Source organism: Ornithorhynchus anatinus, chromosome 16 (genome assembly GCF_004115215.2).
Source record: "Ornithorhynchus anatinus isolate Pmale09 chromosome 16, mOrnAna1.pri.v4, whole genome shotgun sequence".
Classification (NCBI taxonomy): domain Eukaryota; kingdom Metazoa; phylum Chordata; class Mammalia; order Monotremata; family Ornithorhynchidae; genus Ornithorhynchus; species Ornithorhynchus anatinus.
Genome location: NC_041743.1, coordinates 37,402,686 through 37,430,605, shown reverse-complemented (window position 1 = coordinate 37,430,605; position 27,920 = coordinate 37,402,686). Strand labels below are relative to the sequence as shown.

The window sequence follows — 27,920 nt, the reverse complement described above, 5'->3', positions numbered from 1 at the left end:
AGACAGGTGGCAGAGCCGGAATTAGAACCCATGTCCTTCTGACTCCCAGGCCCGTGCTCTGTCGGCTAGGCCACGCTGCGCCCCCGAGGATCGGGTAACGCTTCTTTCTCAAACGGCTCTGGCAAGTGAAGGGGAAAGTTGAGCCATGATTTGATGAATGCGAGTAGTCCCAGCTGATCAGACAGACCCCAACATGGATTTCGATGCCGAAATGATCACCTGGGCTGTCGTCGTCACATGACGCTAATAAACTAGATAATTACGCAAACCCTCCAGTCATTACCGCTCGTTGGAATGTGCATCCATCAGAAGGAGGAAAATGAAACTCTGCCACGATTCCCCAGTTCTTGTATTTATCATCATCTTTCTCCGTATGTTGTTTTTGCGGTTTTATTATTTCTTCTTCCCTTCTGTGTAGTCGCCAAATCCCCTCTCATCTCAAATTCTTAGATTGGGAACTCCTTGGGGGCCGGGGACTAATTCTCATCTGTGTATTTTTTTCCCTATCTTTATTATATGGTTTTGCACACCATATGTGCTCAAGCCTAGTGGCAAGAACACGGGCTTGGGAGTCAGAGGTTGTGGGTTCTAAAACCGACTCCGCCACTCGTCTGCTGCGTGACCTTGGACAGGTCACTTAACTTCTCTGTGCCTCGGTTACCTCATCCGTAAAATGGAGATGAAAACTGTGAGCCTTAAATGGGACAATCCGAATACCTTGTAATTACCCTAGCGCTTAGAACAGTGCTTGGCACGTAGTAAGTGCTTAAATACCATAATTATTATTATTATTCCTATTCTGACCACTGTTCCAATCAGTAGTATTTGTTGACCACTACTGAATGTGAAACACTGTAAACTAAGCAGAGTGAAAGTGAGCCACATCCTCTAGGAGCTTATAATTTTAGATGTACATCCCCTTGATTCTATTTACCGCTACTGTTTTTGTCCGTCTGTCTCCCCCGATTAGACTGTAAGCCCGTCAATGGGCAGGGACTGTCTCTATCTGTTGCCGATTTGTCCATTCCAAGCGCTTAGTCCAGTGCTCTGCACATAGTAAGTGCTCAATAAATACTATTGAATGAATGAATGAATGAATGAATAATTTAACAGTGAAAACTGTCATTAAGGATGTAAAGAGCTAAGACTTCCTGCTCTGTGCCCTAATGGTGAGGAAGAGTAACCTAATAAACCTCTTTTTTATAAGTCAAATTAAACCATCCATTTCTTGCAAAAATTTGGACATCTTCGAAGGTATCCAAGAAAATGCAGGGAACGTCCAACTCACCTCAAATACGAGAAAATTGAATTTGCTTTGGTAAATCCCATGCTGCACTGGGAAATCCCTCAGAAAATAGCGTAGATGCCCTTAGGATGAGGACTAGCCGATTCAGAGACCTAAGAATACACTTCCTCCGAGGCTAAATGAAAAGGAAGCTCTCCCAGGGAGATGCCCGGTGAGGCTGTAAAATCATATAAATTCGAATAGAATTTACCCCAGCCTCTGCCAAGCCATCCAGTGATGCTCCTGATTAATCATCTGTGAAAAATGTACGTTACTGCACGTTCTCACTCAAGCGCTTTCAGCGAGAACCGGATCGAGTCCTTAGGGGCAAGATGGCCGTTCGCTTGGAAAATGCTGGGTATTTAGATCCCTCATGCCCCACCGGGGGGGTCATTTTGCCCCAGCGTGGCTCAGTGGAAAGAGCCCGGGCTTGGGAGTCAGAGGTCGTGGGTTCGAATCCCGGACTCTGCCCCTTGTCAGTGACTGTGGGCAAGTCACTTCACTCCTCTGGGCCTCAGTTCCCTCATCTGTAAAATGGGGATAAAGACTGTGAGCCTCCCGTGGGACAACCTCATTCCCCTGTATCTCCCCCAGCGCTTAGAACAGTGCTCTGCACGGAGTAAGCGCTTAACAAATACCAACGTTATTATTATCTTTGATCTCCTGAGCGTTGCTGGCCTCAATGACTGTCCCGAAAGCCTGGAGTCAATACAAGGTTCCCACTTTTTTCCTCTCCCTGTCTTGAGCCCAGCCATAGGTAAGGTGGCCAGTGACAGACCTCGGAGATACCGGGGACGGCCGTGAAGTCACACGTGCTCCTTCAGGCAGGCAGCATACTGTTAAGACCTCATAAGCAGCGCGGTCTATCGGATAGAGCACGGGCCTTCGAGTCGGAAGGACCCGGCTTGGGAGTCAGAGGTCACGGGTTCAAATCGCGAATCTGCCACTTGTCAGCTGTGCGACTGTGGGCAAGTCACTTCACTTTTCTGTGCCTCAGTTACCTCATCTGTAAAATGGGGATTAAGACCGTGAGCGTCACGTGGGACTAGCTGATTACCCTGTATCTACCCCAGCGCTTAGAACAGTGCTCTGCACATAGTAAGCGCTTAACAGATATCAATATTATTATCTCGATCCACCACTCGGCTGCTGGGTGACCCTCAGCAAGTCATTTCACTTTTCTGGGCCTCAGTTACCTCATCTGTAAATTGGGGTTGAGACTGGGAACCCCATGTGGGATTTGCTTGTTGCAGCCCAGCGCTTAGGACAGTGCCTGGAACATGTACATATCTTTAAATTAGATATTATAAATTACTTTTTTCTTCATATTACTATCTATCTCCCCCTCTGAACTGTAAGATCACCGTGGGCAGGGAACGTATCCACCGATTCTGTTATCTTGTTCTCTCCCGAGCACTTAGAACAGGGCTCTGCGCATAGTAAGCACTCAATATATACCATCGATTGATTCATTATCATCATCATTCCTGCTGCCGCTTCAGACCCACGATTAAACATTTCTTTGAGACTGGATGAGAAAAATATCAGACCAGGTCCAAAATGTAATAGGTTTTCCCCTAAAAAACAGGATGCCATAAATCCACCCGGACCTGATAAAAATAACAACAACAATAATGGTGGAATTTGTCAAGCACTTACTATGTGTCAAGCACTGTACTAGGCGCTGGGAGAGATGTCTCTATTTGTTGCTGAACTGTACTTCCCAAGCGCTCAAGTACAGTGCTCTGCACACAGTAAGCGCTCAGTAAATACGACTGAATGAATACAAGATCATCAGGCCCCACATGGGGCTGACAGTCTGAGCAGGAGGGAGAACAAGTATTGAACCCCCATTTTGCCGATGAGGGAACTGAGTGCAGGGAAGTGACTTGCCCAAGGTCACACAGGAGGTAAGTGGGATTTATAGATCTTGGGGGATTCTGTTGATTTCCTACAGCAGTGAATACAAGTGTTCCCTGAGGAACCCAGCCACCCTAGAATACAAAGACCAACAGACTGAGAAGAAGGAGAAATGCAAGTGAGATTAAGTGTGTCCATCCGCAAAAAAAAGATTCACGGTGCGAATTCCATACAAATTATAAACTATAAATTCCACTGTAAATAAGGGACTCACTAAAAACGCGTTTTCCTGTTTACCCCCCTTTATCATCATCATCGTTGTCAACACCGAGCAGCATGGTCTAGTGGAAAGAGCACAGGCCTGGGTGTCAGAAAACCTGAGTTCAAATCCCGGCTCGGACACTCGCCTGCTGCGTCACCTTGGGCAAGTCACTTAACTTCTCTGTGCTTCAGCTTCCTCATCTGTCAAAGGGTGATTTGATACCTGTTCTCCCGCCTACTTACACTGTGAGTCCCACAAGAGACAGGGAGTGTGTTCAATCTGATTATCTTATATCTTCCACAGCACTTAGTGTGGCATTTAACAAATAACACTATTATTAATAACACCACCATTATTATTTGTACTAATGATTATTATTATTATTGAGTCTCCTACCGAGAATGATAGCCAGCCTGGGTCCTGAGGGTAAAACCGACAGAACCTAATCAGACACAGAATTCTTTTCCACACCGAATATCATTTTGTTCCACCAAAGAACTGATTTATCTTCCTCCTGTAATTTCACGTTTCCCTTTGATTTCTTGCCTCTCAATAAGACGCCAAAGAAACACGAACAGGTAACTTATAAATGGGGGGGGAGAGGGGAGTGTCAGAAATGTCACCAAAATAGCATTAAGGCCATTAATGAAGATAAAACTAAGCAATAACTCACCCTATGCTAACAATTTTATGCACCTATTTACACCACGTTAAAGAAAAATACAACGTTGCCTTAGCAACATCTTCATCAACGGTACTCATAGAATCGCAGTTACTTGAAACATCTCCTTTAAGGAACACGCGTCTACCCCGGGATAGAAAACAGCACTTATGAGTTTCCAAAAAGATCTCGGGGGCAGGAGGATAATGGATCCCCTATGGATTTTCCCCCAAATTTAATGAATAAAGTGCTTTTTATTTACACTCGCCATTTGAGGTGAAGCTTTTCAAAATTATCGAGTGGGAGACAAGCAAGTAATTGCAGTGTTGGTTAACAGAGGCTGTGGCCTTGTCGGCTCTTTATAAGGATTCAGATAATGAGGATCCCACGGGGCATTGTTTCAGAGAGTGAAGAAGCTATCCCTGTCCTCGTGAATTCTCCGGGTCCCGGCCGGAAACCGCCCCGCAATTGACTGGCAGTGGCCTGTTTTAGTCCCTTCTGATTATTCATGACCCGACTCTTAAACTTGAAAATGAAATTTAACTGGATTTCAGGGCAGAGGCGGCTGGGAAAGCAACGTGAAAGGGAAAGCGGCCCCCAGGGGAGGCTCATCAGCGGTTCGGAAGCCTTCTCCTTGCACCTGAACTGTTTTTATTGACGAAAGGAAATAAACAACTTCTCCTGCCTCGGACGTTCCGACGTGTTTGCCTCCTAACCTGGAGAGCAGAACTCCGCACCATACGGGCCAACCCTCTGAAGTGCAATAGATTCGAATATTATACCAATTGGTAAAGGAAGGGCTAAATAATTAGGAGCGTAATTAGTCTGAAATACGGGAGGGTGAGAGAAACTAAAACTACAGATTAAATCGAGAGGAGTGTGAGCAGACCAGGCTAATGAAAGCAGACTGGGGCAACAGCCTGGTGCAATTTAATATGGAAATCCCATCCTGCCAATTGAGCAACAGCAACCCTTTTATCCACAGATTCCACGAGGACCTGCCAGCTGAAGCAACGGGTGTTTTTTCTCCCTAGGCCCAGGGTGATCCATCAGTGGGGTCTGTTGAGCCTTTACTGTGGGCAGAGCGCTTGTACTGAGCGCTTGGGAAAGCTCCACGCAATACGGTCGGTAGATACGGTCCCCTCCCACGGGAGCTTAGAGTCTAGAGAAGGGCTTACTTTTTAGAGAAGCAGCGTGGCTCCGTGGAAAGGGTCCGGGCTTAGAGGTCATGGGTTCAAATCCCCGCTCTACCATTTGTCAGCTGTGTGACTGTGGGCAAGTCACTTCACTTCTCTGTGCCTCAGTTACCTCAGCTGTAAAATGGGGATTAACTGTGAGCCTCACGTGGGACAACCCGATTACCTTGTATTCACCCCAGCGCCTAGAACAGTGCTCTGCACATAGTAAGCGCTTAACAAATACCAACATTATTCTCGTTTCCTTTAGGGGGTGTTATGGAGGTGGAATTCCCTCCAATTGTCGACTGTCCTTGGGTTCAAAGATGACACTGAACGGGAGCCTGCACAATAATAGTGGTAATTGTTAAACGCTTACTGTGTGTCAACACTGTTCTCAGGGTTGGGGCAGATACAAGGTAATCAGGTTCTTCATGGGGCCCAGAGTCTATGTAGGAGAGAGGACAGGGACTGGATCCCCCACTCTGCGGACGAGGGAACCGAGGCACAGAGAAATTGAGCGACTTGCCCGAGGTAACGCAGCAGATAAGTGGCGGGGCCATGATCCGGGTCCTTTGACTCCCAGACCCGTGCTCTTTCCACTAAGCCGGGATGCTTTTCTCAGCGGCGTGCTTTTGCAGCCCAACTATTTCCGTCGGGAGTGCTTTCTGAGTGCAGAGTATTAAACTCATCTCTTGGGGGAAGACAGATGGACTCGAAGCACACACTCCTCATCCTCCAGGAGCTGACAATCAAATGATGGTGATGGCATTTTGTTAAGCGCTCACCGTGTGTCAAGCATTGTTCTAAGCCCTGGGGTAGAAACAGTGTTTTCAGGTTGCCCCACGTGGGGCTCCCGGTCTTAATCCCCATTTTCCAGATGCGGTAACTGAGGCCCTGAGAGTTGCCCAGAGTCACACAGCCGAAGCAGCGTGGCTCAGGGGAAAGAGCCCGGGCTTGGGAGTCCGGGGTCATGGGTTCGAATCCAGGCTCTGCCACTTGGCAGCTGGGTGACTGTGGGCAAGTCACTTCACTGGGCCTCAGTGACCTCATCCGCAAAATGGGGATGAAGACTGTGAGCCTCAGGTGGGACAACCTGATGACCTTGTAGGTGCCATGCACTACTAGGTGCCATGCACTGTTATAAGCCCCGAGGTAGATAGATCCCCAGTAATCAGGTTGTCCCGCGTGAGGCTCACATTCTTAATCCCCATTTTACAGATGAGGTAACTGAGGCACAGAGAAGTGAAGTGACCTGTCACACAGCTGACAAGCGGCGGAGCCGGGAACTAGAACCCACGACCTCTGACTCCCAAGCCCGTGCTCTTTCCACTGTGCCACGCTGGATTGCGTCTGCTAATTTTGTTGCACAGTACTCTCCCGAGCACTTAGCACGGTGCTCTGCACAGGGTAAGGGCTCAATTAACACCATTGATTGAGTAAAGTCATGGGTTTGAATCCCAGCTCTGCCACTTGTCAGCTGTGTGACCGGGCAAGTCACTTCACTTCTCGGTGCCTCAGCTACCTCATCTGTAAAATGGCGATTAACTGGGAGCCTCATGTGGGACAACCTGACGACCCTGTATCTACCCCAGTGCTTAGAACAGTGCTCTGCACATAGTAAGCGCTTAACAAATACTAACATTATTGTTATTATTAAAGTGAGAGGGTCATGACTGTGGCTGCCGGGGACCAAATGGATGGGAAGGGATGAGGTGGAGGCGGGGCCGGGCGGAACAGCCCTGGGATGTCGACTGAGGGACCTTTGATTTTACCAGAGTTTACTTCTACACTGGCCCCAGAACTGGCTGGGAGGCAGCATGGCCTAGTGGAAAGAACCCAAGACTGAAAAGACCCTGGGTTCCAGTTTCAGCTCTGCCATTCTCCTGCTGTGTGACCTCACTTAACCTCTCTGGGCCTCGGTTTCCTCTTTTGTAAAGCTTCCCTTTCGCCCAGGGCCCGACGCGCTACTAGACTCTAGCAGCTTTCTACTAGGCCATGCTGCCTCCCAACTTTGGGGCAAATGACAACAACAACAACCGTAGCATTTCCGAGTGTTTACTCTCTGCCACACACTGAACTAAGCCCTGGGTTAGGTGCAACATAAACATATCAAACACAATCCCAATCCCACAGTGGAAAATGCCCCTATTATATACGAGAAAACAGAGGCACAGAGAAGTTAAGCGGCTTGTCTAATCCCACAGCAGACCAACGGCAGACCCGGGACTCGGACCGAACGCTCCTAATTTGCAGTCTTGAGCTCTTTCCACCAGACCACACTGCCTCCCAGCCTTCAAGTTAAAGAACTCACATGGCAGGCGGGGCCAGTGCTGGAATTTCTACAAGAAAAAATCCCAGAACGGGTGTTGCAGGGCTCCGCTGCCTGGCACCGCCCCATCCCCAACCCGGCCCCGCCCCCGGGGCATCTTAACTTGACGCTTTGAAGCCGGGCAGCTGCAGATCCAAGCGAATTGTTGATTCTGACGGGACTCGCCTCAAGAACGTAAGAAATTCTCCTCAGGATTCTCAGGAAAGGAAGGAGCCACCCAAATCTGGAGGCAGAGAAGGAGTGAGGTGCGGTGGATAGAGCAGGGGCCTGAGAGTCAGGAGGACCTGGGTTCTAATCCCGGCTCCGCCACTTGTCTGCTGCGTGACCTTGGGCAAGACACTTCAATTACCTCAGTGTAAAATGAGGATCAAGACGGTGCGCCCCGCACGGGGACGTCTCCAACCTGATGAACTTGTATCTACCCCAGCGCTTAGGACAGGGCTCGGCCCACAGTAAGCGCTTAACGAGGACCATAATCATCGTTATTAATGTCTCTGATAAGAGAGAAAAGGCCCTTGGCTGGCTGACAAAACTTCCTGGCCTCTGAGAACTGGATCTCTATCCCCTATCTGGCCCGGCCGTTTGTCAAGCTGAGAGTCCTGGAGGCCGTAGCTTGGAGCAGCTTGGCTCCAGCCCAGCCTGCGCATGCAGAGACCACAGACGTACTGACAGGCAACTCCGTAATGTAATGAGAGTGAAACATTAAGAAGGCCCAAAGCTCTGCCCTCACAAGAAGAAGGCACAGTAATTGGCACATAAACACCTCTGAAGTGAACCGAAGGAGAAGCAGACAAGCCACATCGGGCAAAATTAGTTGGCAGCAGAAAGGTTCATTGGCGTGAGGGAAAGCACATGGGTTCGCTTGGGAAATGATGGATTTTGGGTTCTTCGCTTGGCTGTTGCAGGAACAAAGGCGACTAAAGGATTCTGGAGGATCCTGAGGGCGCTGGGATTTCGAACCAAAAATCCAATTAACTGTGCCTGGTAAGCTGCAGGCCAGAAGGGCACTCCCCGTAGCGTGCCAGCCGAGTGGAAAGGGAGTCAAAAGGCCTGGGTTCTACTACCATCTCTGCTGCCTCTGTGTGACCTTGGGCCAGTCACTTAACCTCTCGGAGTCTCAGTTTTCCCCCCATCAGGAATATGGGAATAAGATGCCCATCCTTTCTAACTCTTAGACAGCACGGAAGAGGGACTGGGTAAAATTTGTTTATATCATTTGACTCCCAGCACTTACAGCGGTGGTTGGCGCGCGCGCACACACACACACGGGCACCATAAAGAAAGCCCCACTGAAGCTTGGAGTGGCTTTGAGGGCCAGTGAAATGAGCCCGGCTCTGAAGCTGCAGAGAATCCAGGGGAGACGGATGACGATTCCCTTCCCCACACTTCACGCTAGCCCTTTCCCCGTAGTCAGTCAGTCAACCGTATTTATTGAGTGCTCACGGTGTGCAGAACACTATACTGAGCGCTTGGGAGAGTGCGATATAAGAATAAAGAGCAGAGTAACATGGTGGGAGGAATTACACAGCTGGCAACATTTCAGCCTCTAGACTGTAAACTCCTATAGGCAGGGAACATATCTGCTGATTCTGTTGCACTGTACTCTCCCGAGCTCTCATTAGAGTGCTCGGAGCATAGTAAATGCTCAATAAACACCACTGATCGATTGATTCCGGGGCAGAAGTCAAGCGATTTGCCCAAGGTCACAGAGAGCTGGCCAAAGCCGCCATTAGAACCCAGATCCCTGACACCCAAGCCAGGGTTCTATCCACTAAAATAAATAAATGGTGGTATTTGTTAAGCGCTTACTATGTGCAAAGCACTGTTCTAAGCAGTGGGGGATACAAGGTGATCAGGTTGTCCCACGTGGGGCTCACAGTTTCAATCCCCATTTGACAGATGAGGTAAGGGAGGCACAGAGAAGTGAAGTGACTTGCCCAAGGTCACACAGCTGGGCCACGCTGCTTCTCACCCGAGTGAAGAAGTGGGTCGGACTACGGGTGAAGAAGTGGGGTGGCTTGTGCCCCGAGAACCTGGCACTCAGAGACACTGGAAGAGATCCAGCTGCACTTGGCTCTCTGGGGCAGGTGGGATGGTGGTGGTGGGGCTGAAGGAGCAGAAGTGGTAGAAACAAAATTTACTGAGAGCCACCAAGATCAAAGGAGCACACGGAAAAGCTACAGCCTCCCCCTCTTCCAACGCGCTGTTCAGCAGCGCTAATGCCAAACTGCAGAGCTCAGGAAGGTTTCTACCACACCCCGGATTTGAGGATTTCCAATTTCTCTGCCCTGGTTCTACTCCTAAACATCAGACCCCCTCTCAACTTTAATTTCTTCTTAATTGTGTTTCAAGTACAAAGAGAATTCATAAACAATTCCCCTTCAGAAGTTAAAGGAGGAAAAAGCGTGCATCCTACTCAGAAGAGAGAAGCTCTCGTTTTTCTCTTCCTTATGAAACAGTGTTTCCTCCTCCCCGGGGAGATTATTATGGCTCCTCTTTCCTCGTCTCTTGTCTTTTTATGTGTATTCAACAAAATAATGAAAAAAAGAATTCCTCCAAACACAACTTGTACCAGAGTCACGATGAAGTTCTGCTCTATCCGGGAGATCAAAGATGCCCACAGAAGTCATAAATTCAGCTTTAGTCTGGAATCTTCTCGTTGACCCACCGTCAGGCTCCTTGCATAGTTAAAAGAGAAAAAAAAATCACACTTCAAGGGGAACCAGTTTAGATTCCACAATAAGCATCAGACCCCTGCACCGAGTAGCGCGACAGGTTTTCATCTACTCTGAATCATTTTTTTAGCAACTTTAAAAACTGCAATCCAAACATATAGCGTTTTTGGCTGGAAATTAAAACGCGTCACTTTTGCAACATAAGCAGCGAGCCCCGAATGTTTATGATAAAAAAGCTGACTTGAGGCAAGACTGTAAGGTTGGGATGACTTAGAGGAAACTTCTCACATGGGATGGCTTTCGGCCTCACTTTCCTGTCTTCGAAATTCCCTTTATAAATCGCTTCTATTTTCGCTCATCCCCCAGAATTTACGACTCCTCGTCAGATAGAACCGGGCCAGAGTTTCCTCCTACTCTGGCGATATGCGACGATTAGACTTTATGGCCACAGAAAGAGGAGAAAGGCGTTAACTAGCAGTGTTCTATAGATGACATTCCTATAACTCCCAAACAAGGATATCTGGAAATAGACTCAACATTGTGCAGTGGAAACCATACAGTCAGAGAAAGCGTGGGCAGGTAGGATAGTGTTTGTCTGTGAATTGCATAATTGATCTGGCATGAATAAGACGTAATCGCAAACCCCAGGAAACTCCACCAAGACAAAAAAAAATACTAGATGAATATAGAATATTGATTCAAAGGTTACCATCTATGTCAAAGCAAAGTTTTAGTTAGGTGTCGAATATTTAGAATTCATAAGCCTAAATAATAATAATAATGATGATATCTGTCAAGTGCTTACTATGTACCAGGCACTGTACTAAGCACTGGGGTGGATACAAGCAAACTGGGTTGGACCCACTCCCTGTCCCCCGCGGGGCTCGCAGTCTCAATCCCCATTTTACCGAGGAGGTAACTGAGGCCCAGAGAAGTGACTTGCCCAAGTGACTTGAGGCTCCCAAGGACACACAACAGGCAAGGGGCAGAGCCAGGATTAGAATCCAGGTCTCCAGACAGCTAGGTCACGTTGCTTCCTTTCCCTGCCTGAGCTCTCATTTCTCCTATGCGTCCTTCCTGTGCGGGGCCCGCGACCATCGCTGCTTAGCCCTTAAGCACTTCGACGCTCACCCCAGCCCCACAGCACCTAACTACGTGCCCTTATAATCTGCTGTTTCCCCTACTTGTAATTTCTTTTAATGTCTATCTCCCCCTGTAGACTATAAACTTCTGGTGGGCAGGGATCACATCTACCAAAAGCAGCAGCGGGGCTCAGTGGAAAGAGCCCGGGCTTGGGAGTCAGAGGGCATGGGTTCGTATCCCGGCTCTGCCCCTTGTCAGCTGTGTGACTGTGGGCAGGTCACTTCACTTCTCTGGGCCTCAGTTCCCTCATCTGTAAAATGGGGATGAAGACTGGGAGCCTCACGTGGGGCAACCTCATTACCCTGTATCTCCCCCAGCGCTTACAACAGTGCTCTGCACGGAGTAAGCGCTTAACAAATACCAACATTATTACTTTCCTAAACTCTGAAGTACAGTCTCTGCGCCCAATAAGCGCTCAGTAAATACTCCTGCTACTACTACCTGTCATGTTATTTACTGAGGGACGAGTAAAGGCCGTATACTATACTAAGAAATTAGGGAGGAGATTAGGTAGTACAGCAGAAGCCCAAAACATGTTACCTGTCCTCAAGAGGTTGACACTCTAATAATTATGGTATTTGTTAAGCACTTACTATGTGCAGAGCACTGTTCTAAGCGCTGGGGGTGATACAGGGTAGTCAGATTGTCCCATGCGGGGCTCACATTTTTTAATCCCCATTTTTACAGATGAGGTAACTGAGGCACAGAGAAGTTAAGTGACTTGCCCAAGGTCACACAGCAGTTTTTGAGAAGCAGCCTGGCCTAGTGGATAGAACGCAGGCCTGGGAGTCGGGAGGACCTGGGTTCCAGTCCTACCTCTGTCCCTTGTTTCCTGTGTGACCTTGGGGAAGTTACTTCACATCTCCGTACCTCAGTTACCTCACCGGGAAAATGGGGATTAAGACTGTGTACCCCCTGTGGGGCATGGATTGTGTCAAACCCGATTACTTTGTCTCTACCTCAGAGCTTAGAACAGTGCCTGGCACATGGGAAGTGCTTAACAAATACCTTTAAAAACAATACAAAAACCAGGGAGACAGAAAGATATCCACGGGCAGTTGGCATAAATAAAAATTGAAAGCATAGTTGATAATACAAATAGGCACAAGTGGTAAAGATGAGCAGATACACCCCCCCGTCTACAGTAGACAATCACAATTGTGTATTTAAGTGCTTACTCTGTGCCAGGCACTGAGCTAAGCACTGGGGTGGAACAAGCAAATTGGGTTGGACACAGTCCCTGTCCCATGTGGGGCTCACAGTCTCAATCCCCATTTTAGAGATGAGGTAACTGAGGCACAGAGAAGTGAAGTGACTTGCCCACGGTCACACAACATTCAAGTAGTGGAGCTGCGATCAGATGGGGTGGGAGGGCGATTCCCTCAAGGTGGAGGTGGGTCTCCATTACCACCCACTCACACCTCCGGCTCTCCAGGGCCTGCTACTGTCCCGCTGAGCACTGGAGGTTAAAAAAATGAAAACAAAACCGAAAAAACAGTCAGAGGGCAGAGGGGCCTGCAGGGGTCTTTCCAGTGACCCCAAATATCCAGACAACGGCCCAGCCCAAGCCCAGAGGTCAAGTTTTATTGTTCCCGTAGGAGCCAACGAGAAGTAGCGGCCCAGTAGGAATGTAACTCCATTTCATTTTTCAAAACCGAAACCGCCGTGGAAAAAAATCCATGCGGACACCTTAACACTGAGAGCACTTAAGGACATTTTTAAACATTTAAGGGCCCTAATTATGCCCTTAGCCTGGGCCTTTAGGAAAATCCATCGGAGGGGAGGGAACTGTCACAACCCAGTTCTCGAAAGTGACAATCCCGCCACCGTGATAGCGGCAGGCAAACTCGTTTAAGGTCGAAGAAGACAGCATGCTCATTACTCCAGCTTCTCTTTCCCTTTATCCTGGGGCGGCAGCCTCAAGCAACTCTCCTCGGTTGGTGGACTGAGAGAGGCTAATTTGCCGCTTATTTCATTTGCCGCCGTAACTGAACCGGCACCGTTACGAATCCTACCCCGGTCTCCGGAGAATGGCCCACTCGCCGAGCCCGCCTCTGAGATGAGGAAGCCACTCGCTTAATTCTTTGAAGTCGGAGACGTCCCAAAGTTTCCCTCTCTGTCTGTCCAACGCTCCCCCCGGCCCCAGCCAAGTGGTAGAGAGAAACCTCGGGGGGGGGGGGAAGAAAATCACTCTCAGGGTTCTTTTTAATCTGAATCGGATCCTCTCCGTACCTAATTAAAAGCATTTGGCCCTGAAGACTAATACTGCATACTGCATTTTTATTTGACAGTCTCTCTAATTCGTCTAGCTGGATGGGTGGGGTGGGAATCTTTGATTAACACCTCCCCATTGCTTTGAGCGAATTATGTGGCAGGGATAGGTCATACCACCTTGAACAAGCCCAACTTTGGGCCCGGTCCACCTACTTAACACCTTCTATTCCATTCTGAGGCCCGAATTCACTATTGACTAAGGAAAAGTATTACAAAAATATATATGTAACACATATTCTATTCCTGATTCTAGTTTATAAGCCTACGAGCCAGACTGTTATGAATAAAGTTATAATTAGACAAAAATGAAAAACATGGTGCTGTTTTTTCGAGGGTGCATTTTAGGGCTCCTTTCCAATCTGCACATTTACAATCTGCGCTATTTGCATAGTTTTCTGCAGACCCTCCTCCAAGACAGAAAAGGCTACATTATTTATTACAGTATGTGTGTCCTTGCCTATATCCCTCTACTCCACAGGGGGAGAGAGTGAAATAATAGGAAACCGTGTTGAAAATGGCGCTTCCCCCCCTTCCGACTCCCCAAGACACACATTATTTTCTCCAAATTCCCGCACCAGAGTAAAGATTTAGGAAGACCCCCCACCAAAACCCACTGAATATTTGAAGCTGCCAAGAGAAGTTGAGATTTTATAAATTCGCCGTACTACTCGGATATCAAGGATAAAGCTAAATTAAGCTAAAGAAAAGAAGCCATACTTTTGAACTTCTTAACTCCAATCTCTTGCTTAAAACTGGCCCACGATAGCTTCAGAATCGAGCACGGCCAAACGGGTGGGTTCATTCATGTATTCGATGACATTTATTGAGCGCTTACTGTGTCTGTTCGATTGCTGTTCTCCATGGGGGACAAGGACTGGGATAATTATCTGATATGTACTCCAGAGTTTAGTACAGAGCTTGGATCAAAAGCACTTGACAAACACCACAGCATTTATTCCGGTACTGAGAAGTGATGTGTTCCCTGCCTCAACAAGCTTTCAATCTCAGGGATCTGTCTTGCTCCATCTTGGTCCTTGACACATCGACCTCCTTCTAAACCTGCTATTCTAGATGATGACCCATTCCATTTGTGTCACAAGAACACAGGACGGCAAAGAAAGAAAAGCCCGAGGCCACATCTAGCCACACCTAGTATGACTTGGATATGTGTTCAAATCACACTCTGCACCCATCAAACACGTAATCGAAGCAAAACTGGGTTTTAGGTATTCGGAGGTAGGTGTGGCCCGTGGTAACCGTCTGTGCTTCTCCAACTTCCCTAGATAATGGCTAAACTTTCCACTTCATTTTGGGATGTGGAAAAAACCTCCCATCAGTACGCTGGGAGACCTTTGAAGGTTGGTCCTGCAGCTAGCCGGAATCCAAAATTAAATGAATCTTCTGAACTTGTCGGCAGAAAATGTATCTAACAACTCTCTCAGCCCCTCTTTTCCTCTACTCCCCCTCCCCATCGCTCCCACTCCCTCCCTTTGCTCTACCCCCCAATCCCCGCCCCAGAAAACTTGTGAATATATATGTACCTATCTATAATTCTATTTCTATTAATGCCTGTATACTTGCTTTGATGTGTATATATCTATAATTCTGTTTATTTCTATTGACACTACTGATGCCTGTTAACTTGTTTTGATGTCTGTCTCCCCCCTTCTAGACTGTAAGCCCGTTGTTGGGTAGGGATTGTCTCTCTTTATTGCTGAATTTTACTCTCCAAGCGCTTAGTACAGTGCTCTGCACACAGTAAGCACTCAATAAATACAATTGAATAAATTCTGTTTTATTTGTACTTGCCCAAGTGCTCAGTACAGAACTCTACCCACATTAAGCACTCAATCAATACAGTTGATTGATCTCCAGCCTCACTGGGCCAACCGTCCAGAGACTGGGATTGTAGGCAAGGACTTCTGCAATTGAGGATGAGGATTTAGCCCCACAGACTCTTAAGGATTCAGAAACAAACATGCCACATGACAGAGGCAGAAGATGCTTGAGAAGTGGTATGACCTAGTGGAGAGAGGCTAGGAGTCGGAGAATCCGGCTTCTAATCCCGTCTCTGCCAAGTGCTGTGGATCTCGGATAAGTCACTTCTCGGTGCCTCAGTTTATTCAACCGTACAATGGGGATTCGACACCTGCCCATCCTCTTCTCTAGACTGCGAGCTCCACGTAGAACAGGGAGTGTGTCAGACCTGATTATCCTGTATCTGCCCCAAAGGACAGTGCTTGGCAAATAGTAAGCACTTAAATATCACAATATTTAAAACATCATTATTGGCTTTACCCATATTCTTGATTTAGATTAATGTACACATTAATTTACCTATGCATCCCTCTATATTTTTGCTATCCACAGCCATGTTTGTGAGCGACTTTTGGCATCATCATCGGTGGTATTTAATGAGCACTTACCGTTTGCAGAGCACTACACTAAGCACTTGGTGGTGTCTAGCACCCTCTCGCAGTCTGGACTGTAAGCTCCTCGAGAGTAGGATGACTGGGTAAGAGTCATCTCCCTCACAGGGCTGATTTAGTCTCAAGAACCCAAGTAGGGTGCTGAAGAAAACGCTAGAAAAACACGTTAAGAAGATATGATTTTACGAGATCGGCTCATTCCTTTTCTAGAGAGGGAAGGGAGGAAGGTCTGTCTTTTTCTAGATTTCAGGCCTGCCAGAAGGCAACCAGGGAAGAAGCAGTTTTGGTGCCTCAAAAGCACTGCGCTCGTGAGGGCATTAGACAGTTTTGGATTCTCTTTTAAAAAGCAGCCACTCCTTCAGCAATGAAAAGCACCAAAACGCAACGTTGGACAGCTAAGGTCAAGATGATTTCCTGGTGAGGATCGAAGCCGTTGCTCTTTTCTTTCAGTAAGCTGACTCTTGTACTCAGTGACAAAACCATTTTTTTTTTTAAACAACATCTACCATCTACCATATCTTTCTTCCCCAAATCCCAGATTGACAATTCCCGCCGTGCTGTGCTAGGACGATTGTTTTATGATGTTTCTGGAAAATGTGATTCATAAAAAAGGAGTGGGGGGAAAGGGGAGGGGGGGAATCAGAATCTAAGTTGCTATGTTTATTTCTGTTCTTTTTCCCTGAGATTATGTACTTCTCATTTCTCACTCAGCAGGTTCTCCAAAGGCATCAGAAACTTTGTCAGCATATTGCACAATGGGGAAAAAATGTAAGGAACTGGTCCTAAGATTACAGAAGACAGATCCTCCTTATTCCCCACCCCCAGCTACTTCTATATTCACACCCCTACCCTTGCTTATCCCCACTCTTGCATACACAAGTGTGTCCTTCCAGGTACGTATCCAAACATTGTGGCTTTTCTTTTAGCAGCTCTTTGTAACTTATTTTTCACTCTTTTCCCCCTTCCTTCTCTGAGGCTTCGTTCAGCTATTAAGAGTCGGGTAAAAACCCAGTTTCCAACACGTTATTTACTACTGTGGTATGACTAATTTCTTTATGCTAATAACCTACTTTCTGCCTCCATCTGCCTACTTCAGCCCCACCCCCCCCACTTTCTTCATTCACACACTTGACTCGGACCGCAAATTCACTTGAAAAATATTTATATTTTCTTCTTTCTTCACGGAGATCTGGGGTCTTCGCTGTACAAGGAGGGTTAGGGTCTCCGTCAGGAGCCCGGCATCAGCTAGATGCTATGCTAATGTGTTCTGAAACCCATAGATTTACACCCGTCTTGACCTCCGAATGTCATTGTCTAATCCCAGAGACACAAGCCATTTCACTTTATGTACCTTTCACCCTCATTAAATCAATGGCCATCACATCTTAATATAGGCCCGAGTCCCCCGTTCTCGGGAACCGGAAATGGAGCCTGAGGGAGTGGGGGAGGGTTCGTTAGTATATTGGTGCGTGAGAAAAATTAGGATAAATAATGGTACCTTCCCACCTCACCCGTTCCTTTTCGCTCCTGTCCTCCCCGTCCCCGTCTATCCAAGCAGGGCATAGAAAAAAAAAAAAAAAACCAACAGAAATCCCATTCCATTTTTTATAGCATTTCCCCATTTCTCCCCGTCACTGCAAAAACACTTGGATGATTCCAAAACGGGCTGGATCGCGGCAGAATTTTTGAAGCACACCAGGATGAGAAATCTTGGGACAGATTACTGATTTTTTCATCTAATTTACATCCAATTAGTTTGAGTGAAATGAATCACGGGACCGGTCCCTCATGGGAGACATTTAGATAACAAATGCCCTGCGCTCCTCTCCGGGGAAAGAGGCAGGACACTTCAGAAGTCTTCGGAATTACCCCTTCGGGTCAAAGTGCTTTATGATACCGCCTGGGACAAGTTGCAAAGTCTATCGATCACGTATTGCTAGTAGTAATAAGGAGGCCATTCGTCAGGTTTCCGACAGGGCAGTCTAATTCTCAGCTGCCCTGTCCCCTGTCCAGTAGGGATACAGCATTTTTTAAATGCTATTTGTTAAGTGCTTGCTATGTGCCAGGCACTGTCCTAAACTCTGGAGTAGATACAAGTTAATCAGCTTTGACACAGTCCTTGTCTCACATAGGGCCCCCAATCTTCATCCTCATTTTACAGATGTGGTAACTGAGGCACAAAATGGTAAAGTGACTTGTCCAAGGTCACATAGCAGACAAGCGGTGGAACCGGGGTTAGAACCCGGGTCCTTCTGACTTCCCGGCCCGTGCTCTCTCCGCTAGGCCAAGCTGCTTCTCATCATTGGACACCTTTCTAACATTTTGTTCTTAAGGCCCAGCAGAGAGGACTTCCACAAAATGACACGTGTGATGTCATTACGCTATGCCGCTTGCCCCTCAGGTGTCCTACATCCGCGGGAACTTTCGGTGCCGATACTCACCCTCTTCTGAGATAAGGCCTTCACTGGGGAAACCGAGAGAACTTCTATTCAGAAATTTTTCCCTACAACATTCAGGTAAAACAGAAATATCCACCCAAAGCATTTTAAGAGGGGGCAGAGGGGAAATCTCTGCTTCTCGTCTGAACAGTGCGGTTGCTTCATGTTTGCGAAGAGAAAGATCTTCCTGTGTAAACTTGTTTCTATCCTGCTATTTAAAACCTGGCATATGGATGGGATCTCAGTTTCTAGTACTGGCAGTCCTCGACATTCACAACTACTAAATAAAAAGTGAGTTGGAAAAAACGAAAGCAGTTCAACCCCACCTAATCGGAGAAATAGCAACCCTACACTTAAAAAAGTCAGCGATCCTGGCCTTGAAATAGAATGACGATAACAGCTTGAATTTTAGAGAGCGCTTTGATTTTCCACGTTCACATCTCATCTCATTTCGGTCCCCACAACATCCTTTTGGGGTCGGAAAAGGCAGTCAGATTATCCCTATTTTACGGATCAGGAAACCGAGGCCCAGATAACTTAGGTACTTGTTCAAGGACACACAGTAGGCCGGGGCAGAGCCGGGACTAGAAGCCAGATCCTCTGACTCCCACAGTCCTTGTTCTTTCCATTCCACCTCGCTGCTTTCTCTATAAAACCCTCAGAGCATACAGGACTCCAGAGGAAACTGCTGAAGAACAGATGTCTAAATGAAAGATAAAGCTATAATGGGAGCACTTTTATTCATCCAACCTCTCTCTACCAAAGGGCTCTTTAAAATCTGGAAAGTCCACGAGTTAACCCTTCCCTCAGCCTCACAGCACTTATGAGCGTATCTGCAATTTATTTATTGATATTAATATCTGGGTCTCCCCCCCAGAGACTGAAAGCTCGCTGTGGGCAGGGAACACGCCTACCAACTCTGTTATACTCCCAAGTGTTTAGTACAGTGCTCTGCACACAGTAAGTGTTCAATAAATACGATTGATTGCTGTGGATTTGGGCCCACATAGTTTCGACCAAATCAGTGAGAATCAAGAGACTTGAGAGAGACAGGCGGTGGTGAAGTCGAGATCAGGGACCTTGGGTACAAGGGAAACCTCAGGGAAGTAAAACATGGACTAATTTCATCCCAACGGGTTGATGGAGAATAAGGTGGATTTTTTTAATCTGTTGAAGCAAAACAAGAAACAGGAAGGGATAATACCTTGTTTGATAAACACAGTCAACCATATTTATTGAGCACTTACTGTGTACAGAGCAAGAGCTAAAGTAATAGTAACAGGCCAGGATTTATTAAGCACTTACTGCCTCTGATCAGTTGATAGTGACCCCATTCTCAGTCCCGCAGCCTTTATGATGGATAAGTACCTAAGTTCATGTCTGTCTCCTCTCTAGATTGTGACTTGTTGTGGGCAGGGAACATTTCTACCAACTCTGTTACATTGTTCTCCCCCAAGCACTTAGTACTGTGTTCTAAGCGTCTAAGACATCTCAGGGTCTGGTATCCACAGGGGCAGTCCCATTACCCTTTTTGTTATTAATGGTATTTGTTAAGCACTTACTGTGTGCCAGGCACCTTTCTTAGCGCTGGGGTAGGTACAATGAGGTTGGACATGGTCCATGTCCCACATGGGGTTCAGAGTCGTCATAATCCCCATTTCACAGATGAGGTAACTGTGGCCCGGAGAAATGAAATAACTTGTCCAAGGTCACAAAGCGGACAAGTGGCGGAGGCGGGAATAGAACCCAGGCCCTTCTGACTCCCAGGCCCGGACTCTGCCTTCTAGGCCTCGCCGCTTCAAGGTACCCGACTCCGGGATTAGTTCCGGGCTCCCAGAAAAGACCGGTTCTGTTCAAGAGCATCCCACTTCCCCCGCGATCAAGACTTATGGCCTCACTACCTCGCCTCTCGCCGGTCCGGTGCATACTTATCATCCTCCACACCCTGACCTGCAAGCGGTTGCATTAGGATTTCTCCTAGTATGGTTTGATTAATGAGTCTCAGAGGCAACAAATCTGTCTTATGGAGCAGGCTTCGCCAGTCTAATACTTGCTCTCACAACATACCCAGAATATAAACAACTCATACGCGGGGTCCGTTTTCCCCTCACCAATACTTCAGCTCCACTAACACCTCCTGTAAAATGGCCGCTCGGCCTCATCCAATCAGCCTTCGGAGAAAGAGGCCCACGCTTGGCTCTAATTCATAAACATGAGTTTTTGGTTGATACATCCGCCCCGGGGCTTCTTCCTCCCTCCTCCTCCCTCTCTCTCCCATTTTCACACTGCTAGGGAATGTCTAACAACTCTGTTATAATGTACTCTCCTAAGCGCTTAGTACAGCGCTCAGCACACAGTAAGGGCTCAGTAAATGCAACTGATTGATCGATCCAGAACCTACAACCCAAATTAGATTTTTTTATGGTATTTATTAAGTGCTTACTAAGCGCTGGACCAGATATAAGTTAATCAGGGCAGATAGAGTCCCTGTTCTACATGGGACTCATGGGTTTTGCAATCCCATTTTACAGTGGAGGAAACTGAGGCACAAGGAAGTTAAGTGACTTTCCTAAAGTCATTCAACAAGCAAGTGGCAGAGCCTGGCATGAGAACCCAGGTCCACTGAATTCCGGGCCTGTGATTTTTCCACTAGCGCACACTGGGACTGGAATAAATACTCTGGAATTTTAAAACTTCTCTGGGGCAAAGCTCAGGAGACTGGAAGCTCATTCTGGGCAGGGAACATGTCTGCTAATTCTCTTGTACTCTCCCCAGGGCTTAGTACAGAGCTCTGCACATAGTAAGCGCTCCATAAACATCCTCGATTGATTGAAACCCAGGAAAGCTAGCCCTAGGGGAGAATAATAATAATAATTATGGTATTTGTTAAGCGCTTACTATATGCCAGGCACTGTGCTAAGCAAGGGGGGGTGTGGGGAATATATACTGATTGAGTTGGACACAGTCCCTGACCCACGTGGGGCTCACAGTCTTGATCCCCAGATCCCAGAGAAATGAAGTAACTTGCCCAAAGTCACACAGCAGACAAGTGGCAAGGTCAAGATTAGAACCCATGACCTTCTGACTCCCAGGTCCGTGCTCTAGCCACTACGCCGTGAGTGGTTGCTTTCTTAATGTTCTTCCAGTCCCTGATGCCTTTAGGCATCCTGTTGGTTCCGCTAAAATCAATTCATGAAAGTCATAAACCCTTAGAAAAACTACCTGAGATCTTGAATTCTACGTAGACCACGGCTTGAAATATTCAGCGGCTTTGGAAAACGCCGGGGTGATTCTGTTCGGTTTAGCTCAGATCAAAAGCCAACTTTCTGAGTTCCACCGGTAAACACAGAATTCAGAGCTCACAAGGTTGTAAACTCCTTGACTGCAGGGATCGGGTCCTACCAACTCGATTATACTGTACTCTCTAAGCTAACAGGGAGTTGACAGGTCTGGGTGACATGACCCCCTATAGTCACTGAGAAACTGAGATCGGGAGAGGACACATGAAGTGAGAAATGACCCGTCAATCCGTCAATGAGAACTGTACTAAGCACCTCTATTGAGCACTTACTATGTGCAGAGCACTGTACTAAGCAGCTGGGAAGGTACAAAGGGAAGCAATGTGGCCAAGTGGAAAGCAACGGGCCTGGGAGTCCAAGGACCTGGGTGCTAATCCCGGGCCCGCCACTGGTCTGCACTGTGATCTTGGGCAAATTGCTTAACTTCGACTGTGCCTCAGTTTCCTCACCTGTAAATTGGGGAATAAAATCCTATTCCCTTCTATATAGAATTTGAGCTCTGATTATCTTGTATCTACCACAGCATTTACTTAGTAGAGGGCATGGCACAGAGTAAGAACTTAAGAAGTAATCAATCTATCATATTTATTAAGTGCTTACTAGGTGCAGAACACTGTACTAAACACTTAAAAGAGGGTTAATAGACATTTCCTGCCCATGACCAGGTCACACTCATCCTCACTCTTCTCCCACTACAACCCAGCCCCGACTCTTCCCTCCTCGAACACCAACCTACTCACTGGGCCTCAATCTCGTCTCTCTCGCCACCGACTCCTTGCTGTGTCACAACAGTGCTTAGAACGGTGCTTCGGCGCTTAGAACAGTGCTTGGCACATAGTAAGGGCTTAAGAAACATCGTCAATAATATGATGTCCTCCCTCCTGCCTGGAACTCCCTTCCTCTTCATATCCCACAGATTGATATTGTCTCCACCTTCAAAGCCCTACTAAAATCACATCAATTTTTGAGCATTTGCTGTGTGCACAGCACTGTATTAAACACCTGGGGGACACGGTCCCTGCCCACAAGGAGCTTGACATCCCCTTCCCTAATTTCTCATCTCCCCATCCTATTTCCCTTGCTCATGTGCCATCTGTTCACTTGAGTAATAATAATAATGGTAATTGTTAAGCACTTACTATTGCTAAGCACTGTTCTAAGCACTGGGGTAGATACAAGGTAATCAGGTTGTCCCACGTGGGGCTCCTAGTCTTAAACCCATTTTACAGGTGGGGTAAGGGAGACACAGAGAAGTTAAGTGACTTGTTCAAAGTCACTCAGCTGATAAGCGGTGGAGCGGGATTAGAACCCATGACCTCTGACACCCAGACCCGTGCTCTTTCCACTAAGACACGCTGCTTCTCTAACTACGGGGTACTCACCCCCTCCCCAAAGCACCTATGTACGTGTCCTTACTCTGGGTTGTTTCCTGTTATACTGTACTCTCCCAAGCGCTCAGTACAGTATGCAATACATACTCCCCCTACTTGTCCCTTTAGTGTCAGTCTCCCCCGCTAGACTGTAAACTCCCAAGGGGCAGGGATCCCTTTCTCTCTCGTCCTATCCCAATCGTTTAGCACAGTACCGGGCTCGGAGTGAGGACTCGATAAATACCATCCACTGGCTGACGGAAATTCCTTTTCGACAATGACAACAAATCATCGACAGGTCATTAAGAAATATTTTCTTTCAGGTGGTCCTAGATTAAGGGGTCCCCTTCTAAGATGGCCTTCGTAGGGAAACTCTTTCCTGGCTGGTTGCTTCTCCTTTGACTGCCTCTCTGACCGTTTACTTTGCCATTGTAACAGGAGAGTTTTCAAGCTTCATTTTTCCTTGTTACCTTCCCATAAGCCAACTGCCCCGAACATCCCAGAAGCATTTGTCAGTAGAGTTTGCCAATAGTCCCTTTTCCATTTACTGTGGTAACAATCTTCTTTGCATTTAGATGCTTGTAATATATGCTACATTGATTATGTAAAGCTCTTTTGGGAATCACCCGCCATTTCTGGATTCCAACAAGCCCATTCCATCGCCCCGTGGACTTTCTATCCTCGCTGGCTTAGGGGCTATCCAGTCAGTCAGTCATATTTGGAGCGCTTACCGTGTGCAGAGCACTGTACTAAGTGTTTGGGAGAGTATAACAGAGTTGGTAGACACGTTCCCTGCCCACAAGGAGCTTACAGACCAGAGGGGGAGACAGAACAAATAAATAAATTACGGATATGAACAAAAGTGCTGTGAGACCGCAGGAGGGGTGAATAAAGGACACTTATCCACGTGTAAGGGTGACAAAAAATGGAGTAGAAATGGAAATAAGGGCCTAGCCGGGAAAGGCCTCTCGGAGGAATTGTGCCTTCGATAAGGTTTTGAAGGTAGAGAGAGTGATTTAGATAACAGAAGGTTAGTCTGCTTCCTTCTTGAAAAATTAGGATTTTTATTAAACACTTACTAGATGCCAAGCACTGTGTTAAGTACTGGAGTTGATATAAGATGGTCAGATTTGGCCCCTGTCCCTGTTCCACAAGGGGTCGTAATCCAAGAGGGTGAGAGAAAGCTAATCCTGATTTTACAAATGAGGAAACTGAAGCCCCAAGAGTCGAAGTGACTTGCCCAAGGTCACACACCAAGCCAGGACAGGCGCTTGAATCTCGTTCTTCTGATTCCTGGGTCCTACACTTTCTACTGCACTGTGCTGCCTACTAGGAGTAGATTCACTTTCTATTTCACTGTTTTCTAAGATTCCCTTTAAGATTTCCCCAAGTGCCATTTATTCACTCTTTTCTTTTCTCTTACAGGGCTGGTAGGCGCTTAAGAAATCCCACAGTAGGAGTCACCAGAGCCCTACCTGGGCCAAGTGGGAGTCTGAGGACTAGTCCCTTTTTTATGGTATTTGTTAAACGCTTACTAGGTGCCCGGCACTTTACTAAGAGCTGGAGTAGATACTAACAAATCAAGTTGGACACAGTCCACGTCCTACATGAGTATCACAATCTTAATCCCCATTTTACAGACGAGGTAACTGAGGCATAGAGACGTAAAGTGACTTGCCCAAGGTCACACAGTAGACACGTGATGGAGTCGGGATTAGAACCCAAGTCCATCAGACTCCCAGGCCCGTGCTCTACCCACGATGCCTACCTGCTTCTCAGCCTTGCCTGGACGCTGGTCTTAAAGAGAAATACTATAATGGTAGACCCTTTTATCTACATTAGTAATCATCTGAAAACAGGGGGATTTGTAACTTTTTGGGGTTTTTTTTTCAGCAAATCAGTGTTTATCTGTCTTCCAACTGAGCAGGATTTTCCTGGTTTAAGCAAACTTCCACTCTTCTCCTTGGGGAAAGGTCAGAGGTTGCTTCACCGGTGAGGTCAATAGCACAAACCAAAAGTACCTACCCTTAATCTTTAATAAAAGCACAGGGGTGCCCGGGGCCGCCACGCACCGGCCCTTCACGCAAGATAATCCCTCCTCAGGGTTGATTCACTTGGTTGCCATGGTGAAAAGTAGGCACGTACGTCATGCCTGTTGGCCACTGGATCCCAAGTTGGGACCCCATCAGAAAACCTAATTTCAGGGCCTGCTTCCTTTCCCTCTCCCCTCGGGCCGTCCAAAGAGATCTCTCCCTTTGGGGCCAGGTTCACAGCACCAGGAGGATCATTCTAAATTCAGAAATGAAGCAGCTGGGCCCCTACCATCCCAGGACACCACACCCGAGCAAGGAAGCAAAAGACCGTTACTGAGGAATTGGAATTTGAACCTGCTGCCTCTGCTGATGCAAGAACTTTCAACACTTCTTGTGGACAAGAGCTGGTTTTTTTCCTCATTTTGGCATACTGCATCAATAGTCAAGGTGGCCTAGTGGATAGAACATGGGCCTGGGAGTCAGAAGGACCTGGGTTCTAGTCCCAGCTCCCCTACTTGTCTGCTGTGTGACCCTGATGAAGTCACTTCACCTCTCCATGCCTCCGTTATTCATTCAATAGTATTTATTGAGCGCTTACTATGTGCAGAGCACTGTACTAAGCGCTTGGAATGTACAATTCGGCAGCAGAGAGAGACCATCCCTGCCCATCGACGGGCTTACAGTCTAATCGGGGGAGACAGACGGACAAAAACAAGACAACTTAATCGCATTAAATAGAATCAAGGGGATGGACTCCTCATTAACAAAATAAAGAGGGTAATAAAAGTTATCTCATCTGTAATATGGGGACTAAGACCGCAAGCCCCATGTGGGACAGGAATTGTGTCCAACTGTATCCAATTGTAACTACCCCAGTGCTTAGAACAGCACCCGGTACAGCGCTGAATAAATCCTGTTGTGGCTTTTTTTTAAAAAAAAAAAAAGGTCACCATTTTTTTCAGGGATTTGGGAGAGTTCAGTAACCTACCATTCTATCTTAATTTCAAAGATTTTTTTTTATGATATTTAAGCGCTTACAGTCAGGCTCTGTAACAGGCTCTGGGGTAGATACAAGCTAATCAAGCGTCCCACACAGGACTCACAGTCTTAATCCCCATTCTACAGATGAAGGAATCGAGGCACAGAGAAGTGAAATGACTTTCCTAATGAGACACGGAAGACAAAGGGCGGAGCCAGGATTAGAATCCAGGTCCTCCTGATTCTCAGGCCTGTGTTCTACCCACTAGGCCACGCTGTTTTATCCTAGGACTGAAGCGCATTTGCACTAGTTGACCTTGGGAAACTCGGATCTTCGACCCCACTGATGCGGGATCAAGTCAGGCTCCGTCCCCTTCGTCTGCACCTCCCCGGCCCCAGTTTATTTTCACTGACTTTGTGCGGTTTGCAACCTGACAACAGCAGATACACCATTTCCCGTAATAACTGTGGTTATGCAATAACAGAGCAACATCACCGTTGCATCAAAGCTACCATTTAGAGCAAGCCGATGTTTAATTCAGCAGGAAATCTGGAGCGGAGCTGTTCGGTCTGTCACCTGAAGGGCGGCCATTTTAAAACGCCATGGAAGCCGACGCTCATGGAGCTGCAATTTAAGCAGCTCACGCGGCATAGTAAATGAGGGAACGGCCCAACCCAAACTGGGGACGTTTGGGAAGGAACGGCCGGGGGACAATCACCCGGCGGTGAGGCGCGGGGTTCCGGAAGCGGGGATGGGAATCAAATTAAAATGAACACCGTCTGCCAGCGTGACTCTTTCTTTAGAGGAGTCCATTTCTCTCTAACAGAACTGGTCCTCACCACCGCGATGGGTGCAGTGAGGAAGGAATAAAATTTCAGAGACGTTCAGGGTGAAACACAACCGTAAGCAAATGAAACCATGACAAAATGACAATCTCTGTGGCTGCTTTTTGGCCCAAGTCCCAGATTCCCTACTGGGTCCTCGCCGCTGTCGAGGGCTCTTGCTTGTGCCCTAGTGATCCCAAAGGGCCCCGAGCAGTGGGGCGGGGTGTGTGTTTGTATGTGAGATACCCAAACTACACTTAGCAGATGGCTGACACAAAGTAGCATAATACCAGAACTGCATCATTAACAACCAAAATGGAACAATGTCAGCGCAGAAGGCAGAAAGTGTGAATCCGTCCAGTGTTACGATAGAAGAGTGAACAAAACCCAGCCGCATCTACGACACTTGGGGGCGTGTTCTCTTCTGGCTCAGGGGCAAGGGACAGAAGAGTCTCCCCAGGACTCCATCCCTCTCTCTGGCATCTAATCAAGGGGGAGAATAACACGGAGCTCAGAAAACAAATAACCAAACCCAATGATCCTACCTGCATGAATGGATGACCTGGATTCCCTTAGGAGTTGATTGGGAGAGATGAGGCAGTGTAGCCCAACGGGAAGAGCACGGGACAGAGTTGGGGGATCAGGAATTTGAGCTCCAGCTTTGCCTCTGGCTTGCCGTGTGACCTTGGCTGAGTCACTTGACCTCTCGGGTCCTCAGTCGCTTCATCATCTGTAAAACAGGGATGAGATAAGATTGTGATTCCCCGTGAAACAGCGACCGTGTCCGATCTCATAACCTCGTATCTACGCTAGTGTTTGGCACACGGTAAGGGCTTAATACCATAATTTATTATTGTTATTATCATGGTATATATTTAATA

The 27,920-nt window shown here is 47.2% G+C and overlaps 1 long non-coding RNA gene across 1 annotated transcript in view; it reads right to left on the bottom strand.

Annotated features, from left to right (window-relative positions):
* The window catches only part of LOC114817144, a 164,867-nt gene that overhangs the window by 19,760 nt on the left and 117,187 nt on the right, over positions 1-27,920 (bottom strand). Inside the window, exon 3 of the long non-coding RNA XR_003764990.1 lies at positions 27,585-27,769. This is a non-coding gene — a long non-coding RNA (uncharacterized LOC114817144). The remainder of the gene's footprint in view (positions 1-27,584; positions 27,770-27,920) is intronic.